This window comes from Polypterus senegalus, chromosome 3, assembly GCF_016835505.1.
Source record: "Polypterus senegalus isolate Bchr_013 chromosome 3, ASM1683550v1, whole genome shotgun sequence".
NCBI lineage: Eukaryota > Metazoa > Chordata > Cladistia > Polypteriformes > Polypteridae > Polypterus > Polypterus senegalus.
This window is the reverse complement of record NC_053156.1, coordinates 267,331,382-267,343,676: the sequence shown is the minus strand read 5'-3', so window position 1 is coordinate 267,343,676 and position 12,295 is coordinate 267,331,382. Positions and strand designations below refer to the sequence as shown.

At 37.2% G+C, this 12,295-nt stretch overlaps 1 protein-coding gene across 2 annotated transcripts in view; it reads left to right on the top strand.

Annotated features, from left to right (window-relative positions):
* optc (opticin) overlaps positions 1–12,295 on the top strand; it is a 132,744-nt gene that overhangs the window by 50,171 nt on the left and 70,278 nt on the right. The window contains exon 1 of one of the 2 annotated variants that reach the window (XM_039749128.1): positions 3,337–3,529. The exons of the other annotated variant lie outside the window; for it this stretch is intronic. The gene's annotated coding sequence lies outside the window, so the exon portion shown is untranslated. Of the gene's footprint in view, positions 1–3,336; positions 3,530–12,295 lie in introns of those variants that run through there. 2 annotated transcript variants of the gene reach the window in all.

Below are 12,295 nucleotides of genomic sequence, written 5' to 3'. Positions count from 1 at the left end.
ACAGGGTTTAGGTAATGTGCATGTGGACCTGGGCATATATAAGGGTTGATTAAAGAGTTTGCCTATAGTTGAGTTGACCATCCGTCCCCGTTTTCCGGGGACAGTCCCCTTTTTCGGACAACTGACCCCACTCAGAAACATGTCCCCGATTTCACTTCACTTTCCCCTGGTTCACTTTTTTGAATGTATCTCATTAATACGATAATTTGAACTCGGAGAGCATGCATGGTGTTTTGACGGTGATTATGCTTTACCGCATTGAAAGGCAACCTTTTTCGAGGGGTGGCGCACTAAGTCCAAAAATTTTCTTTCACGGCGCACCTGAGGGACTGCCCATAAATAAAGTCGTGACAACACAATCTATGGACAATCGCCAATAAAAACAGTTCATTTTACAAGTTTGAAAGACATTTTATTAATAAAGGAATCAAGGGATAAATCTTAAATTTAATTAATGTGAACGTTGAGATTGTTTTTCAGCACATATGAGATTGATGGGAGGATCAATTTTCGAAAGACAGACGCGCATTTCCTTGTCGATCATTTGAAGTCTCGCGTCTTAGACTTCATTTCCGTAAGTGTTCCGTTATCTGTTTTTCCAACATAAGATATATTTTTTAAACATTATCTTTTTAATCAACCAAAATTTCAAAAACACTAGCAATTTTAAATATTTTACAAAAGTTTTCGCGGCACCCCTAGAAAATTCCGCACCGGTTGCCTGACAATGCTTTACCGCATCCTGCAACTTGGCGAGAAATAACGTGATAAGCTTTCGCTTTGTACTCTGTAGTGACTAGCCCCCAACCCACACCCCCACCCATGTCCCCGGATTGGCCCAAAAAATTCTGGTCAGAATGGTCAGTGGGCTAGAGTAGTGCTTCCAAAACTCAGTCCGGGGGACTCCCTGTGGCTGGGAACTCCTGGGCTAATTAAATGAACTGTTATTACCCAAGTTCTGTGTTTTGGGAATAATACAGAAATTAGAAAACTAAACTTAGAAAAAAAATATATATATATTATATTTAAAGTGAAACTTTAGAGATTAAAGTTGGCATTTCGTGCTTTTTTCACCACTGTGTGCCTATTTTTTTTTTTTCTCTGTACCATAATAAGCTTTCATATGACACTCAGATGGTGGGCTAAGACTCGCCTTTTCACGGCAGCTTTGATATCTGACAACTTCTTTTTTTATTTCGGGCACTGTGCGACTGTGTGACTCTATGTCACTCGATCAACTTTCTTTTATTGTTTACACCACTGTTTAAGCCAACAAATAGTACGTTTTTCCTTGCTTTTCCTTGTTTTCCTTGGTATTCACTGAAATTCTTCTATTTCCCCCCGTGCTTTTGTCATTGCCTTTTCACAGAACGCTGAGCTTAAGGGCTATTTATACTGATTTGTATATTCAAAGAAGTGTAATTCTGGGAGGAGTTTAGGGAGTGGCAGCAGGCGCATGCACGAGCGTTACTTTTCACGCTGATCAGAATTTATAGAGCGGAAGAACGTACAAGTTGGCGAATGCACAGATTTTTTTCTGCGAACGAGCATTTCCACTTTTGTCCTTACGCCATGTTTTAGTGTATAATTCTACGCACGCGTTATGCTTGAGGCCCCCGGTGCTTTATTCATAGTCTGAGGTGTACAGACTAAGGAGACAGGTGGTGCTCCAGTGTTGCTCACATCTGTATCAGAAACACAGTCCTTGAGTCTCACTGTGGTCTGCCTGTCCATTATCCAGGATGCCATAGGTTCATCCACCTGTATATCTCTGAGTTTACAGCTTAACATTGATGGCTGGATGGTATTGAAGGCACTGGAGAAATAAATCAAAATAATCCCCACAATGCTCCCAGCTTTGTCCAGGTGAGAATAAGCCTTGTGGAGTAAACAGATAATTGCATCCTGCACTGCAATTTTTGTCCAATAGACAAACTACTATGAATCCAGGTGGTCTAGCACAAGAGGACCAATAAAGACCAGGACCAGTCTCACAAAGGTCTTCATGATGTGAGACATAGTTTACATTTACTTATTTGGCTGACACCTTTATCCAAGGATACTTACAACATTTATGATACACAGACAGGTCAAGTGACTAGCTCAGGGTCACACAGCATCAGTGGTCATTTAAACCCACAACCGCAGGGTTTGAAGTCCAAAACCTTAACCACTAAACCACACCACTCTTTAGTAGCAAGAAGTCAGACTGCCACTAGTGCTCCAGTGACATTCAAAGATTCAGCCATCATCAGTCACATGGTTTTTTGATACGTTGTTTCGACAAAAGTGACTTTCATTAAAGTGATGTATGCTTTAAAGCCTTGGTGTTAAATGTCCCATTCCTAAGAATTTTCTTTTCCTGTCCTGCCTAGTCTCTATTTTGCTGGGTTTTGTGACCCATACACAGACATCTGGCCGTGTCTGCATATTTGGGATAACGTCTAATAAATACAACAGGAGAAGAGAAAATCCAGATGTACACTTTGAGCATTGAATGTTATTTTTCTGCTCTTGTATTTTACAAACAAAATGATACCTACATAGTTGGTGATTCTATATCATGGTATTATTCTGATAACATCTCATCTACGGGCTGAAAAGTTCCTTTTCCTATTTTTTCAAACAAGTAAGATATTTCTCAGCTTTAATATTAAAACCTGAATTAAACACTAAAGCTGATTAGCAGGCCAGAATGGGCAAAGTTTATATTTTGATCCTTCATTATTACTAAAGACCTCTAGATTTGTGCCTGCTTCAGTGGTCATCTATTCACAGCTGGCTGCCCACCCCTCAGCTATTACTGTGCACAGCTCGAAGATTCCGCAGGCCACTGTGCTAGAGAGCGACATGATTTAAATGTCTGCTTATTATTGTTTCAGCTGTCCGCTGTAGTTGGTGGTGTTAATGTTTAACACTGAACAATGGTGTCATTTCATTTCTGTAATGCTAGCACAGAAACTAAATACCCAAACACCAAGGAAAAATAAAAGCTGCTTAAACCTCTGAGCAAAGGTCAAAGGGTATAAGGCACAGAAAGTCATTTGGAAACAGTTAGAAGAGCTTAGCATTCAGGCGCTACAAAAGTCAAGGGCCAGCAAATAGTGGAGCAGCAAAACAAGTGAAAATAAGCCAACAATATTCTCTCTAACATTATCTTAATAAACTATCATCCATACATTTTAATATCTGAAATGAAACCCAAAAAATGAGATTTAATCTGAAGTCTTGCAATGGAAACATTTGGTTGTTTTTTATGTTGTTGACACCCAACTCCCTCTACCAAAGCAGCTACTGTTTTTTTTTTTTTGCTTTTGCTGTCAGTCTGAGAAACACCTCATGTCTCTCTACTTGCTACACAATGTCTCCCTAAGCAGAGGGGTGTAGGAGCCGAAAACCAATCCTGCCTGCAGCACACTTGACTCGATTTCTGCCTCAATGGGATTCCAATCCATCAACAGGCTTGGTGATTAGAATAAAAAGTACATGAAGAGAACGAGAAGAGAGCTCTGCAGTATATGGAATAATTGTGAGCTTTATTCTTTTTACTGCTTAAATTCATACTGAAAAATAAATATTTAATGTCAGTGTTACTATACAGAAGTGCATTTACCTGCTTATGAAATCATAATCTATAACAGATTTCTTGTTGTGGCATTTCAGCAAAATTATTTCCTCGTAGCTACACTTATGAATTCATAAGAAAAGTAGCATAACATTTTTCTGCCATAAAACCTTAATCAATTGAATTTTGTATTTTGCCTACATCTTGTTTTCCTTAAGCAAAAAAAAATCATACTAATGCCGCCGTTTCTGTTTTTTGAAAAGCAACTGGCACATCCTTCCACATATTTTGGAGCTGCTCCTGGTCTGTTCCCTTTGGGTTTCTTTTCTCTAAAAATATTTCAGTCATACTTTAGTTTAAATATCCATTATACAGAAATTGTTAATAATTTATAAATACTTTAATAACTATGCTACCAACAATATTAAATAATTAAAAATAATAAAACTTTTGTAATCTGTTACTGGCATTTCTTATTAATTCATATCATGTTAAAAAGAACGAGCCGACTGTTAATAGTTGCTTATACTGGACACATTTACCAAAGTTTTTTAGAGATCTTTTTAAAAAGTAAATTTTGCACAGATGCTCATTTTTCTTACACAATGAAGCATAAACATGTGGAAGAAGTGACCAAAAAGTGTGGTAAACAGTGGGACCTTCAAAACTCAACTTGATGCTATTTTGGAGGTATTAGGCATTACATTGGCTAAGTTGTTGGGTTGAATGGCCTGTTCTTATCACAAGTGTTCTGACGTTTAAAGAACCATCAAAGGTCCTCATTTCTTTCTTCTCCTTGACTGCTCTGTTCTCATTCTCTCCTCTGTTATATCTTTTACATGGGCACCACAGCTGCTCAGTTGACACTGGTATCTCTTTGTAAAAGTGTTCTGTTGTGCAAGATAGCAGAAAAAAAATAACGAGGCAGATCAGGAGATAAGCGTAGTGCAATGAAAGCAAGCGTCAAAACCAAGAGCACATGAAAGCTCAGCAACAACATGCAGCAAATATCATTTTCTAAAGAAAGGCAAAAGTTTAATACCAGTTAATCAAAAATAAAAAAATGATTAAAAATAATGAAGACTGTGCTTTGAGGATGACCTTATAACCTGCCACACTGTTAGCATCAGGGTCCCAACTAGTGATGAACAAAACCTAAGGATTTCACTTCGCCGTGAGTTCAGCAAATTTATTGCCAGATTAGAATCAGAATTTATTACCAGATCTTCTGCCTTCCAGTATTAGGAACTTCAGCTTTGGTTTTATATCTCCTAGTCCTCTTCTTATTTATCTCTCTCCAATCCAGAACATCTATAATAAGGTCCAGGAGTTTTGCTTTTTGATTTTTTTTTTTAGTAAATGTAGTACAGTGATCCCTCGCCTATCGCTGAAGTTACGTTCTAGACCAGTGATAGGTGAAAATCCGCGATATACAGTAGAAAGAAAAAAATAAACTTTTTTTTTTTATAGTTTAAGCCTTAAAATACCCCTTCCACATGCTTTAAACACACGTAAACTTATTAAAACACACTTTGTAAACACATATGATATGTGGATATGAGTAACATCTCTCTATTATAAAACATTTTAATGTCACGCAGGACAAGGCAGTGAGACAGAAGAACAGCTGCTGTACAGGCTTTCAAATGATCGACTCGCAGAGCAACAAGCAGAACAGGCATCTTGGCAGAAGCAGCACAAAGCCAGTAACTGATCCGTCCACTTCTGCTTAGCGTGCCTCTGGGGGGCTCGGAGAGACACTTTGACAACACGCAAGACTAGACATTACAACCTTAGGAAGCAAAACCCGTGAGACGGTGACTTTTGCATTTCATGCCCTACTTACAAACAATTTAAAACAAGTTCACTGACATCTAATCTAGCAGTTGTTGGAATGCTTTTGGCAGACAAACTTCAGGTGCTCCCAGATCTTAAAACACATGTTGAAATAAAGGACAAATATTGTTTTTACAAAAGTTTTAAAGGAAAAATGAAAATAATGCATATATAACAATTCCCATGAAAATAACAATCTCTTTAAATTGTTTATCCGATAAACCAAACACGGGGGCAAGCTGGGGGAAGAGCCCCATAGTAATAATAATAATATTAATAAATCTGCGATGTAGTGGGGGCGCGATAGCTGAACCGTGATATAGTGGGGGATCACTGTACTCCTTTAACTTTACACTTCATCCATTTGTATGCGTTATGATAGGGATTTTTACATTTTATTTCACCTGTTTATTTGAATCTTTTGCAGCACATTGTGATATCATGGAGGTTTTTAAGGTGCAGATTCTGTATGGTATCTCATTTTTCGTTTGATTGTTTTAAATAAGTTAAATATATCATAGCGGTGTTCTGTAACAACATTTTGGTGCTTGCAGGTCTCACCATTTTGTGAGCATTTGGTTGCACGTTGCCATGCTACAATCAAAATGTCGTAACATCCCGGGTCAAACATACAAAGTTTGTTGAGGACATTTCCTATTTATCTGAGTCTGTAAGATTCAAAGTACAGTATGTTTATTTAAAGTTGTTTGGTATGCGCATGATTCCTTTTTGATTTAGCATATTGGGCTTTGAAATTTGGCAAATGTCTTCTGGTTTTGACTTTATGTTTCTGACTACATCTTTCTACCAGTGCCTTTTAAAATATTATTTGTTCTGCATTTGATACTATTTACTCCTAATCCTCTGATTCTTGACTGTTGTTTATTATTAGAATGTTTTACAATGACCTCTTTAAGGAGCTCCTTCAGTGTCAGAAATAGATATTTAGTTTAGCAACCTCTACCACCATGCTGTGCCACAGGATTAACCTCCATTTTATGTAGCTGCTGGCTTGACACATACATAATGCCTAAAACAATCAGCCATAATTGAAGGTATTCAGCCTTACTTTATTACAATTTTACTGCATCTGTAAATGAGAAAAAAGACCCTATTTAGTTCAGTCCTGGCTGTTTTCATTGACTGCTGGCTCCACTTGCAGCCCTCAATCAGTGTCCTGCGCTAAAAACTTATAAAGTTGGGGTCTGCACAATTGGTCTACTTTGAAAGCAGCTGCATTTTTTTAACCTAACAATGTCCGACACTACTTGAGTTTTTCTCTGAAATTTTACTTTGCATTGTGTGTTAACTTACTCAAACTCATTTTACAGAGTTTCACTTACTTTGAAAAAGTCTGCTAAATGAAACCTATAATTAGGAGTAAGTATTTACAGATAATTACAATGCAACATTTTGTATATTCAGTTACTTCATTTGTGAAACATGAATGTAGGCATCATCTTATTCATTTGGGTCACAGTACCTCTATTTTTATAAAAGTGATTTATACAAAATAGCACATGCTTACTTAGCAGAGGAAAATTAAAATAAGGAGTGTATTTTTAAGCAATCCTGGGTGATTTTATGTATTGCAATAAGTAATGCACATGTGTACATATTTCTTTCTGATCACACCACTTAGACGGTTTTCAAGTGCCCCTTATATTTGAAGGTTGTAGCATTCAGGCAACATGCAGTGTCACAAGCACTTAATGATTTGCAATGTCAATGTCACTGTCAAATGTATTTATATAGCACATTTAAAACAACAGAGAAATGCTGTGGCCAAAATGCTTTACAATAATATAATAACAAAAACATACAATTAACATAAATAGAACTAAAACAAATGAACATAAATAAAATAAATAATAAATAGAAGTAATCTATACTAATAAAAGGCAAAGCCCTCACTCACTCACTCACTGACTCATCACTAATTCTCCAACTTCCCGTGTGGGTGGAAGGCTGAAATTTGGCAGGTTCATTCCTTACAGCTTCCTTACAAAAGTTGGGCAGGTTTTATATCGAAATTCTACGCGTAATGGTCATAACTGGAAGCAGTTTTTCTCCATTTACTGTAATGGAGATGAGCTTCAACGCCGTGGGGGCGGAGTTTCGTGTGACATCATCACGCCTCCCACGTAATCACGCAGTACATAGAAAACCAGGAAGACCTCAAAAAAGCGCTGAAGAAAACATGCATTATATAATTGAGAAGGCAGCGAAACAATAAGAAGCGAGTGAGTGACATATACAACCATATTCATGAGTTCTGCTACTTCGGAAACAAAGCACGATGTAAACCTACACTTTAAATTAAGTTCATAGACAGGCTGCCGCTGGCGTTTGTAATTTAGTGCCTGCCCATATAAGGCCGTCCGTCAGCGGCAATCGAATAGCAAACTGCCACGGGTAAATATTCACGGGTGAAGGACTGTGCTTATGGAGAGGAAGATGAGATGGTCAGGCTGGTGTTTGACACAAAAGTTTTAAGTGCCAGGACTAAGGTAACATTAAATACAGCCATGGACATAGCACGAGATGGCACCAGCACAGCTGGGAACCTTCGATGCATGTACACGAGCGGCTCCGTGAACTGGCGCAGTGCACAGATAAAAGCAACAGTTCCAAAAGCTGAACAAAACCGAATTACACAATTGAAAAGGCAGCAAAAAATATGAAGCATCTGATACATACAAGCATATTCATAAATCCAACTACTGCGGAAACAAAGCACACGTTGGAAAAAGTCAATGTCCCGCTAAAGGAAGACAGTGTAAAAAACCCGTGCATGCAGTGTGTCAGGTCTCAGATAAAGAAGAAGACGAGCTGTTTATTGATGCAGTAAGAAACGAATCGATGAATGAAACCTGTCATCTTTACAACGATTGACAAACACGGAATGTAACTTGAACACAACACATCCTACAAATACGAACCTGATTGAAAGAAATAATGATAATCAAATCCTTGATGACAGCAACACTCAGTAACACTCACAAAACAAATACTGTATATTGACAGTCATGTTACGTTATTTTTAAAATGTTCCCTTTTCTTTTCTAGCTTTTTAACACACTACTTCTCCGCTGCGATACGCGGGTATATATATATGTATATATATATATATATCCCGATCTACATACTCGAATAATGGATACTTTATTCGCCATCAATGATTGTTTTGGTAAAGCCATACTCAGTGTATTCATTAGATGAGCGGTAAAAAGTAAGAGCGAGGGAGGATGACTTATTGAGGCATGCAGGCTGTAGTGCGTCAACTCTATCTGAATTGCGATCACATTTGAAAAAATATATCTTTTCAAGTTCTATTTAGTCCATATGTGTCAAACTCAAGGGCCGGGCCACATCCGCCCGGCGTGTAATTATATCCGCCCGAGATCATTTTATATACTGTATTATTGTTATTAATGGCCCGGTATATGAAGCGCTGGTAACACAATAAACTACAGATCCCATAATGCAGCGCTTCAGCTGCCTTGCCGAACACTTACCGCGTTAATCAAGTCTACCTTATGATGCTGCAAGTTATTGCGAAGCTAGCTCACACGATGCTGAAGAGAAAAGTTGATTCTGAAAATAGAGCCTTTAAAACCGATGGGAGGCTGAGTATATGTTTACTGAACCCGTGTGGCTCATTTGTGGAGCTAATGGGGCTGGAATTACAGAATTTAATCTAAGGCGGCACTATGAGACAAAACATCAGGGTAACCTGAATGCAATGCAGAAGATACAGAAAGCAGCATAATTAAATAAGAATCTGACACTTCAGCGGACGTTTTAACCCGTGCACAATCACAAAGTGATTTCAAGTGAAGCTGCTTTTATGGGAGACACAAATGCACCAGTGCACCTTGCCCACTTTCCCTGTTGCCAAGTAATGTTAAACCAAGTCGTCACTACGGTGTTCCCAAATCGCACTTTGCTGATAAACTGAGCGCACTGAGTTTGCACGGCGCTTTGGTGACTTTGAAGAACAAAAAGTCCGTCTACATGCGGCTCGAACCTTGTGCATGTTTGGTAGCACATATCTGTGTGAGAAGCTCTTCTCAGTGATAAAGACTAACAAAACAGCACACAGGAGTCGCCTCACTGATGAGCACCTGCAATCCATCCTGAGAATCTCCACAACACAGAACCTCACACCAAACAGAAACGAACTTGTTGCCAAAAAAAGATGCCAGGCGTCCAGCTCTAAAATGACATATGAGCAAAGACAACTGAATGATTTGATTTGTTATTGCTGAAAGGAACACATTTTATTTATATTTCCAGGTTTTGTTATGCAGCATGTTCATATTTGAATTTGTATAATTTTGACAGGATATATTTTTATGGAGAGCAAAATCTTTTGGGATATTTAAAATCTAAGTTTATTTTTTATATAAAATTACATAAGAGTAAAGAAATTTGAATGTTTGTTCTTTTAACGTTTACTTTATTTCTAACTTGTATAATTTAGACAGGATATATTTTTATGGAGAGCAAAATATTATAAGTTGTTTAAGGTTTGAGTTGATTTATTCACGAATAATATTCCTGTCTGTTTTACCATTCCTACCAAAGATATTTCTGTCGACTAAATAAAAATTCCTTCTATTTAAAATTTAAATAGAACTTGAACAAATCGATAGTTCATAATATCCACGCAGACTTGCACCTAAGAGCGGGAGTCATCCGTTTTAACAAGCAGCGTATTGCACTGATACGAAATAGCTGTGTGTGTATATATGTAGATATGTATGTATATGTATAAATATGTTTATATATGTGTGTATGTATGTATATATATATGTATTTGTGTGTATGTATTTATGTGTGTGTGTATATGTATAGATATGTATATATATATATATGTTTATGTGTGTGTGTGTAAATATATATATATATATATATATATATATATATCTATATATATGACAGCAACACTCATCACTCACAACAGTGACAAAACAATTACATTGACAATCATGTTACGTTATTTTCAAAATGTTTCCTTTTCTTTTTCATTGCTTCTTTAACACACTACTTCTCCGCTGCAAAGCGCGGGTATTTTGCTAGTGTTACATAATCACAATGAGACAACTGACCAGAAGATCTAAGCACTCTAGATGGCTGGTGTAAAACACCAGCCATCAGATAAATAGCAGGAGCAAGCCCATGTAAAGATTTAAAAACTAGCAACAAGATTTTAAAATCAATTCGAAAACTGACAGGCAGCCAGTGTAAAGAAGCTAATATTGGAGAAACAGAATCAGACTTTCTTGCCCCAACCAGAAAGCAAGCGGCAGCATTCTGGACCAACTGTAACCTGCATATCAGGGATTTGCTAATCCCAGAATACAACGAGTTACAGTAATCCAGGCAAGAAAAGATAAAAGCATAAGTAGCTTTCTCAAGATCCCTAGAAAATAAAAAAGGTTTGATCTTACCTAATAGACAAAGCTGGAAAAGGCAACTCCTGACTACAGAATTAATCTATTTCTCAAAAGAGAGGTTACTGTCAAAGATAACACCAAGATTGCGGACTTGAGGTTTGCAGATGCACCACAAGTAAAAACATGAAAAATATCAATAATAATCAACAATAATTGCTCCTAAACATTTCAGCTCCTTTTCAAGATTGATTATATGGCACTATATTTTGAGAAGTTCAATTGCTTACCCAACCATCAGTTCTAGACTGAAGACAAAATGGCGGGGCTGATACTTCTCTTTCGTAGAATGCACCTATATGTAATTTTGATGGAGCTTACACTTAAATATCACAATTAGCCAAGCATCGCCATTTTTTCTTTATGTTGTTGATACCATAATAATAACAACATGTAAAAAAGTAACTCCTAGAATTATTAACCTAAGTTTAAATGTATTTTATTACTTACTTATTTTTAATTTGAATATTATAACCTTACTTTTTTGCTAATTTGACAGCCGTTATATGTGCGGGACTCAACTACGGCAATACCATCCTGCCTAGGTAAAGTAATCAAAAGCTTTGAATAGGATGAGGTTAGGTTCAGACAGGGTATAGTTTTGGCTTAGTGTAGATGGGGAGGCTCAATATGATACAATTTCATGGAGCCCAAAATCTCTAGTGGCATTCCTGTGCCTCCTTGTTCTGTTTCAAAAGTATGTGAATGTGTTCTGTTGGCCACTCATCTGCATTTTTTTACAAATAAACAAACTAAATGCCCCCATTTTAGAAAAAAGTACTAGGATGGCTGCCCTTAAGACAATGTGGCATATTGTATCACCTGGTTAGAACCACTTTGTTAAATCTTGACAACCCAAAATGGGGAACTGTGGGCAAACAAACTCAGCATCACCCAAGATGTACATTTGGAACATAAATTGTTCAGCTTTTCTTCTTAAGCTAACATGTCATTTATTCACCTTGCTCTTACTCTGTAACAACCAAATGAAAAACAACAGCTTGGACAGATTTTATATTTTAATTAGTTATTTTTAATCAAAGTCATTTGTGATATATACCAGTATTTAAAATGATCCAGGTTAGGGAAATCAAATGAAATGTATAATAAAGAGTGTCGTTCTGCTTTGGCACTTCTTTGTCTTTCATGTTTTTCTTTTCATTTTGCTTTTTGAAGATAAAACTCTGAAGAACAAGGTTGATGAAAAAAAGAAAAGAAAAAATGCTTAGTTTGCAGGAGTCGTTAATTTTCTCAAAAGTGCTTTACAAATCGCTGTAACTAATGCATTCTGTGACTAATCTGTGAAAGGCAGACACAGGGGGCTTAGTGAGGACTTAGGATGGCATATTAACTGAGCGACTTGGGGATGCGCAGACACTTCAGAGAGATGCCGACTCCCAGCTTATCAGCCTCTGAGGTGGCATCTGCCTCACAT